An 8,551-nucleotide genomic window follows, 5' to 3' on the forward strand; every position below is an offset into this window, starting at 1 on the left:
AATTAAGAGAGAGTAGTCAGGAGGTGATAGTTTTCTATATTTGTTGTAACTTGTTTAGCCTAGTAATTTAGTTGGAGGCTGAGTTTCCAAACTGTGTTAGTATATAACCTGCAAAGGCTGGCCTTATAATTAACTATGACTTACCTGATAACTTAAGTTGGGTATTTAGAATCAATAGTCATGATTCTCTTGCTGCTGCAAAGGAGAATCAGACTTTAAGTTGCCTCTTCTTAACCTACTATTGAAGGAAGCAAAAATCAGGTCATGACTTACCCATTTTCCATCAGTCTTGGTGGTGGCTGAGCAGGAAGGAACTAAGTCATGTGTTGCTTCTGCTCTGATCTCACTGCCGTCTGTCTGAAGGGGGGACAACTGTAAAATGCTTTCTTTGTATACCTTCCCTTTCAGTCTCTGTGTGTAGGACCTCCAAAAGCTCAAAGCCCAAAACAGCATGTTTTCCGTGTTCTGAACACTTGGAGCACACATACCTGTGCCAATAACCCCTCCTAACTGGGACAGTGGAACTTACAGGCAGGGGAATTTTCATAGTTTCTTCAGGAAGTCAATTAAAAAACCAAACCAAACCTGGGGCCTTCAACTAAATAAACAAGAATCCCACACACAAGAAAAAGACTTAATACAAGCTTTCAGCATGTAGATAAACTGGAAAGAAAAACAAACAAAAAAAAGAGACTGAGAACCAACAATTGCAGAGGAAAAAGGATGGACAGGTGACAGACAACTTAAAAAGAAACTTTATTTTTTGTCAAACATTCTCTCCCCAAAATGGGTCAATTTTGGCTCTTATACCCCTGAATCTATCAAATCCAAAGGGAAGTTGAAGGGAACAAATAGGATGTTATATTTTAAGAAGGGGTGGGGTGGGGGAGAGAAACAACATGAACAGGATACTTAGGGCAAGGATAATGAAAAGGTTTATATAAAAAAGAGATATAAAAGCCCTTAACCAAAACAGAAGGGGGCATTGAAGGAACAAAAATGTTTGGAAAAGGGATTGTAGGAAACTTTAAAGGAGCACCGTGTAATCTTTCCCACCTCACTAGTAGCTACCGTAAGGGATTGTCAGAGTGGTGGCGGTAGGGTGACCAGACAGCAAGTGTGAAAAATTGAGACAGGGGTTGGGGGGTAATAGGAGCCTATATAAGAAAAAGACCCAAAAATCAGGACTGTCCCTATAAAATCGAGACATCTGGTCACCCTAGGTGGGGTTGTTCCTTCTTGAGCATGGTAGTCAGATGCACATCCCTAGATCCAGAAAAGTGCTCCTATCCTGATACTTACACTTCTGGTTTTGGGGTATTGTGGGGAACACCATTAAGGGAAGAATGGAGGTAAAAACATTGATAGTAATATAATTTCAACTTTCATATTTTAAAGTTCATTAAGAGATCACAAGTTGGTAAAAAGGTTGAACACAATTCTTCTGGGATGTTCCAGTCTTAAGCACCACTGAAAGAAAAAAGAAAAAAAGATAATCAAGAGAGGAGAAAAGAATAAATGAAATGGGGGGGGGGGGAATAAAATTTCTACTTAGAATACAGAATGTTATGAAAACAAGTATTTTATTATTGTTACCCTTTGAATATCAACTACAGAAAGATAAAGAATAAGGACATACAAGAAATAATCATTTGCACTTATAAAACACCTTTCTTCCTGACTGGAATGAAAACTCTTTACAGACTAAGTGGTATAGTGACAAATGCACCACTTCTAGGATGAAACATGGTAGATATTCTGGGTCAGGAACACCACACAACAGAAAGTGAAAAGTAATTTCTCAATTTGAAACTATAGGGGAGTTTATGTAGAACATAAACCAGTGGACAGGACACCAGTCTTAGGACCCTTAGTCTTGTGTAAAGTGCTGTGAAATCTCCCATTAAGTACAATTTGTCCCAAAACAGCACCTTCAGCAATGTAGTGCTCCATTACACCATGCTAGGTGACTGGTTCAGTACTGATTTTGAGGACACTGCTTGTCTATCTTTCCTCTGTTCCCAACAGCAGATAATTGTATTGGCCTGTGTCATTGATGCTCCCACACACAGAGCATCTCCAACAGTAACAGCAGAGTGAAACAGCCTAGGATCACATCAATTTCATTCTGTTCCTTTTTCTAGACTAGTGCTATGTACATGACCAGCCTGGGGGAGAAAAAACAAAACAGAAAAGGGGAGAAACAGAAATGGAAAGAAGATAAAAAAAATGGAGAGGCAGGACAACAAAAAGGAGAAGCTAATGAGAGAACAATAAACTTAGAATAGATGCTCACAAATGGAAAAAAGTGGGAAGGGAATAACAAAACACACACAAAAAAAAACCCCAAAAAAGGTGGTGGGGGGGTGGTGAGTTAGCTGCACTAGTGGGAACATTGTTTAAGGACCATACTCAAACCCATGCTCCCTAGCCTAGAAACGCCTTGTCTAGACTAGGACTTGAAAGATGTTAGCTAAGCATATGTTAACAACCTCATGTAGACAAGGCAGCATGCCTTTAACATATTAAACTAGTTCTTTAACTCAACTAATTATAGAATACACATTGAGAAAAATAACCACACGGTCCTCAGTACAATACTAATTAAATACTGTACAGATGACCACCGTATCACTGATGTCAATAATGTAGAAGAAAGTACTACGGGACAGAGAATATTGTCATCCCCTTTTTTACTTGAGCTGTTAGCCAAAATTCAGGGTCTAGTGGGTTGCTTCAATCAGGTGGGAAAGTTGATTTGGAGTCAGCTATTTCTCTGATGCATTCCTCTTTATTTACAAAGTCCTGCTTTCCTGAACTCAGTAGGCAAACAGTTTTTTTGCTCACAGTTCCAGGTGCTTTTCCGGTTAGCATTTAGCCCAAAATCTCTCTAGGCTTTTCTCAGGTTCCTAGAGCTTGTTCTGGCTGTCCTTGGCTTTCTGTTGCTTCTTTGTCAGTTTCTCCTCCCCCTGACACATGTACACAACTCTATCAATGGATGCCCACACCCATGTGTTTGCTATATCAGGCCCCAGGGGAGCCCGCGTCAGACAACTTTTTATTACAGAAATTGGAGAAGGGGAGAGGCTGTTCTAGATTTAATTGACAAATAGGGCAGAACTAGTTGAGAATTTGAAGGTAGAAGGCACCTTCAGTGAAAGTGATCTTGCAATAATAAGTCCATCATCATGACTTGATCATATTTATAATGTGCAAACAGAATAAAGTCCAGACCAGAAAAATACATTGTATACACACACAGAAATTTAAGAGTACCATATTTCACAAAGGTGAAAACAATTGTGAGCCACATCAGCTCTCAGGAAGAATTTAATCAGGGAAATGTGAATAATTGGGAATTGTTTAAGAACACTTTACTAGATGCTCAAAAATCCACAATCAAGGAATTCTGCTATATTGGTTTAAAAATGAACCTGGTTTAGAGAGAAATTGAACGCATCTATAAAAAATAAACAAATTGAAGAAAGGGGAAGTTGATAGTAATGAATATAAAACAGAAGCTAGCAATTGTAGAAAACTGATAAGGGAAGCAAAGGGAAACAAGGAGGACTCTATGGCCAACAGAGATAAGGACAATACAAGTTTTTAAAAGATATTAGGGACAAAAAAAAAATCCTAACAATGGTTTTGTACCAGTACTGGATGAAAATGGTAGAATTATCAATAATAACACAGAAGAGGCGGAAGTATTCAATAAATATTTATGTTCTGTATTTGGGGGGAAAATAGATGTGGTCATATCATATGATGTGATAGCACTCTCTGTTCCACTACATTGGGACAATATTAAAAAACAGCTACAACACTTAAGCATGTTTAAAATCAGTAGGTCCAGATACCTTTCATCCAAGAGCTTTAGAAGAGTTGGCAGAAGAGCTTGCTGGGCCATTAATGTTGATTTTCAATATGTCTTGGAACACTTGGGAAGTTCCAGAAGACTGGAAGAAAGGTAATGTGCCCATATTTAAAAAGAGTAAATGAGATGACCTGGGTAACTATAGGTTTGTCAGTAAGACATTGGTCTTAGGCAAGATAATGGAGTAGCTGATACAGGGCTTGATGTGGAAACTAGATGCTGTCAAACTAATATCTTTTTTTAGATGAGATTACAAGTTTAATTGATAAATATAGTTGTGTTGAGGTAATAGACTTCTGTAAGGCATTTGACTTGGTAACAATTTGATTTAAAAACTAGAATGATATAAAATTAACATGGCACACATTAAATGGTTTAAACTCTGGCTAACTGACAGGTCTCAAAATGTAATCATCATTGAATGGGTGTGTTTCTAGTGGGGTCCAACAGGGATCTGTTCTTGGTCCTACATTAGGCATTGTCATCAATGACCTGGAATAATAATAATAAAAAAAAACACTGAAAGTTTTTGAATGACATAAAAATTGGGTGAGTGGTAAATAATGAAGAGGACAGGTCACTACTGGAATTGTTGTGGATACTAATACAGGGTCCTGCCAGACACTGATTTAACCATAAATTCCTTCATTAAATTCAAATATGTATGTAATTGCTCTAAACATGTTTAAAAGCCTAAATGATAAGCAGTTACTACAGCTATACAACAACAAACGTTTATAAGTAATGATCAAATACTTACAAAGGATGAGACCCATGGGTGGTCAAACCTATGCTGACTGACTCCAATTTGGTCAGCCAGGTACTAGTGATGAGCCATTTAAGAGCTCACCCTTTTCTACCCTTTAACAAGAAAGTTATGTCATTGCCAATTACTAACTTTAGCAGTTTAGGGCTAGACCCTGTTCTTAGGCCTGAAGTAGATAAGATTTCTGACTGGGCTCCCTTTTTCCAAGTCTTTTTTTATTTTATTTTTTAAATCTTTACCATACTTCTTCCTAGCTGCTGACCAATACTCCTTCAGCTGAAGCTTGTGTATAACCAGGTACAGCTCCAAGGTAACATTGGTATGTTAAAGTTACTACTGACTCAACATGCACAACCCTTCTTTATTGTTCAAACTAGTTGAAACCATCCGGGATAATTAGAGGCCCCTCTTTTCTTATCATCCACATTCTGAGCTCAGCATTTTTACAACTTCTCTCCAGTTACATTTTTTTTAAACTTTTAAGCACATTATTTCCAAGGTCTTCCCATGGCTGCTAAAACCCTTTTATTTACCTATCTAATCCTATGGTCACTGTGTGACACAGAGGCCCACTGGTATTTCACTACTCAGCAACTCCTATCAAGCTTGACAAACTCATTACATCTATCACATTGCTGTCATGATATCAATCTATAAAGAATGTTGTATGAGTACCAAATGAAAGCTGGTGACACATTGGCCATTAATATAATTGAAAAATGTATTTATTACACTGTATGAGGAATTACTGATATTATGCTTTAAGTCTGTAACCAAACTAAGGGAGAAACAAGTTGTCTTCCAGACAAGAGGGAATATAGTTATCCCCATGTCTCTAATGGGAATTGAGCAAGGTGATGCCAGAGACAGTAGGCAGTTCATTTGCATTGGAGATACACAGGGGCAACAAATTAACATGAGGATGTGAAATCAGCCTGGGAAGACACTGGAGTCTGAACCCCAGGGATTCATCCTGATTCTGATGTCAGAGACAATAAACTTTGGGGAATATAAGGGGCAGCAAAATGACCTTTGATTACCCATCACTTAGGGGACAAAGAGGCCAGTGCTCTTTGTATTTTTGCACAGTGGATCCCCTAACATGTGGGTGGGTGACACTGAAAGGCTGTTTTAGGTAAGAATCTTATTTTAGCCAAGGATTTTAGTTAGTTAAGTTTTAGTCACTTAGAAGCATGTTATCCTTTAGTTTAATTTTAACTATTTCTCTCTCTCTGTTACCATTGCTTAGTATCAGTTGAATTTCTGTTCTTTATTGATAAACTTATGTTTCCTTGCATTGTAAGTTCATCCCAATGCAGTGTGCTGAAATAAAGTGTGAATCCTCAGCTGAGCCAACAGGCGCCTGTGTATCCTGTCTCTTTGGAGACAGCAGACTTGGTCATTTCTGTGGGTGTCCAGTGACAGGGGCTGGATGCTGCAGGGAGATGCTTCTGGAGAGTCTGGGAGCTGAATGCACCAAGGATTAACCTGCAAGGCAAAGTTAGGACTGGTGGAGTCCTGAGGACTCTGTGGGGCTGACTAGCAAACTGGAGTGACAAAGAGTTGTGACTCAGTTTAGCTCCAGCAGTTCCCTTTTATGCTGAGGCAAATGGGTAACAGAGTGACTTACCGCTCTGCACACTGAGAAAGCGTCACACACTGATATAGAGCGATCTGAATTGCTTGGTAAGCTGTGCAAAGCTAACAGTGTATGTTTTAATACTGCTATAAGTAAATATACATCGCTAGGAACAAAGAACGTAGGCCATACTTACAGGATGGGGACCTCTATCCTGGGAAGCAGTGACTCTGAAAAAGATCTGGGGGCCGTGGTGGATAATCAGCTGAACATCAGCTCCCAGTACAATGCTGTGGCCAAAAGGACTACTGTGAACAGGGTATAAACAGGGGAAACTCGGTAGGATTAGAGCAGTTATTGTATCTCTGTATTTGGTACTGGTGCAACTGCTGCTGGAATTGTTTGTCCAGTTCTAGTATCCACGCTTCAAGAAGGATGTTAATAAATTGGAGAGGGTTCATAGAAGAGCCAAAAGAATTATTAGCCAACATGCCTTATAGTAAGATTCAAGGAAATTAATAATTTAGCTTAATAAAGAGAACGTTAGTCTGTAAGTACCTACATGGGGAACAAATAGTTGATGATGGGCTCTTCACTCTAGCAGAAAAAGGTATAACACAATCCAATCGCTGGAAGTTGAAGGTATGAAAATTAAGACTGGAAATAAAGTATGTTTTAAAGTGAGAGTAATTAGCGATTTGAACAATCTACCAAAGTTTTTGATGGATTCTCCATCACTTACAATTTTAAAATCAAGATTGGATGTTTGTCTAAAAAGATCTGCTCCGGGATCTATTTTTGGGAAGTTCTATGGCCTGTGTTACACAGGAGGTCAGACTAGATAATCACAATGGTCCCTTCAGGCCTTGGAATCGATGAACCCACTCTTGTGAGTGCCTCCTGTCAGCTGAGTGTGGTGCTGCAGTTTTCTTTTTCACCTGGTGCCCCCGGTAGGTTGATAACCTCATCAGGTGGATCTTAAGTGGCTCAGCCCTCCGGCTAAGTCACTCAGTCAACAACGGATGAACCCCTTCTAGGCTAACTGTTATAGAGTCCCTGCCCTGTTATAGAGCACTGCCCCCAGGGCTTTCTCCCTTGAAACTCTTTGTTTTCACCAGTTCTCATTGCCCCAGTTCTCCATCCAGGTCACCTCCCAAGTTTAGTGCCCTTTTGGGGTATCAAGGTTCAACACATGGTTGGCCTTCTCTGGGGTCTTCAGTCCTGTCTCTGGGCCCTTTTAAATCTAGCCTTTTTTGTTGGGCTTTTAAATTAGCCATGTCCCCTTTCCAGGGCTTTGGCCTTTCCAGCACTGGTGGCGGCGGTCTGCCCACTACTCCAGGCCTGCCCACTACTCCAGGTCTCAACTCAGGGATCCTGCACCAGTGGCCATGTACTGCTTCCCTGAATAGTTGCTGCTGCATTCCCTTTGCTGCTTCCCACTCGGTCCCACCACCCTCACATGTTACCTTAGGCTTATAATCCTTGGGTTGTCTCTGTCCTATCCCTGCTTGAGCACGGTCTCTCCCAGGCTTCCTTGCTTGGAGAGTTTTGCTGTCTCCTAGCCCATCTGGTCCCAGCCAGCAACTGAGCTGCTCAGGCCCTGCAACTCCTTTTATTTGAATCTGCTGCACGCTGATTGGCTGCTTCTCTGCAGTCTTTCTAGGTAGGCCCAGAGGACCCCCCTTACCTGGCACAGGATAAGGTAGCATCGCAAGGCCTCCAGCAGGGGGCCTCAAAGGGCCAGGTACACCCCGTCATATCACCCCATATAGAAAGAAAAGAAATAATATAACAGGTCATCATCCTGCTCTGAGGTATTGCCACACAGGGGCTCTTCCTGTACAGTGGATGAGAAGCTGGGTATGAGTCAACAGTGTGCCCTTGTTGCTAAGAAGGCTAATGGAATTTTGGGCTGTATAAGTAGGAGCATTGCCAGCAGATCAAGGGACGTGATCATTCCCCTCTATTCGGCATCAGTGAGGCCGCATCTGGAGTACTGTGTCCGGTTTTGGGCCCCACACTACAAGAAGGATGTGGAAAAATTAGAAAGAGTCCAGCGGAGGGCAACAAAAATGATTAGGGGGCTGGAGCACATGACTTATGAGGAGAGGCTGAGGGAGCTGGAATTATTTAGTCTGCAGAAGAGAAGAATGAGGGGGGATTTGATAGCTGCTTTCAACTACCTGAAAGGGGGTTCCAAAGAGGATGGATCTAGATTGTTCTCAGTGGTACCATATGACAGAACTAGGAATAATGGTATCAAGTTGCAGTGGGGGAGGTTTAGGTTGGATATTAGGGAAAAACTTTTTCACTAGGAGTGTGGTGAAGT

The 8,551-nt window shown here is 40.8% G+C and overlaps 1 long non-coding RNA gene across 1 annotated transcript; it reads right to left on the minus strand.

Annotated features, from left to right (window-relative positions):
• Positions 1-737: 737 nt before the first annotated feature.
• LOC119567422 lies at positions 738-8,173 on the minus strand. The gene is made up of 2 exons (XR_005227436.1): positions 3,861-8,173; positions 738-1,470 (listed from the first exon to the last, which is right to left on the minus strand). It is a non-coding gene; the product is annotated as an uncharacterized LOC119567422 (long non-coding RNA).
• Positions 8,174-8,551: the final 378 nt, after the last annotated feature.

This window comes from Chelonia mydas, chromosome 11 (genome assembly GCF_015237465.2).
Source record: "Chelonia mydas isolate rCheMyd1 chromosome 11, rCheMyd1.pri.v2, whole genome shotgun sequence".
In the NCBI taxonomy this organism is placed as follows: Eukaryota; Metazoa; Chordata; order Testudines; family Cheloniidae; genus Chelonia; species Chelonia mydas.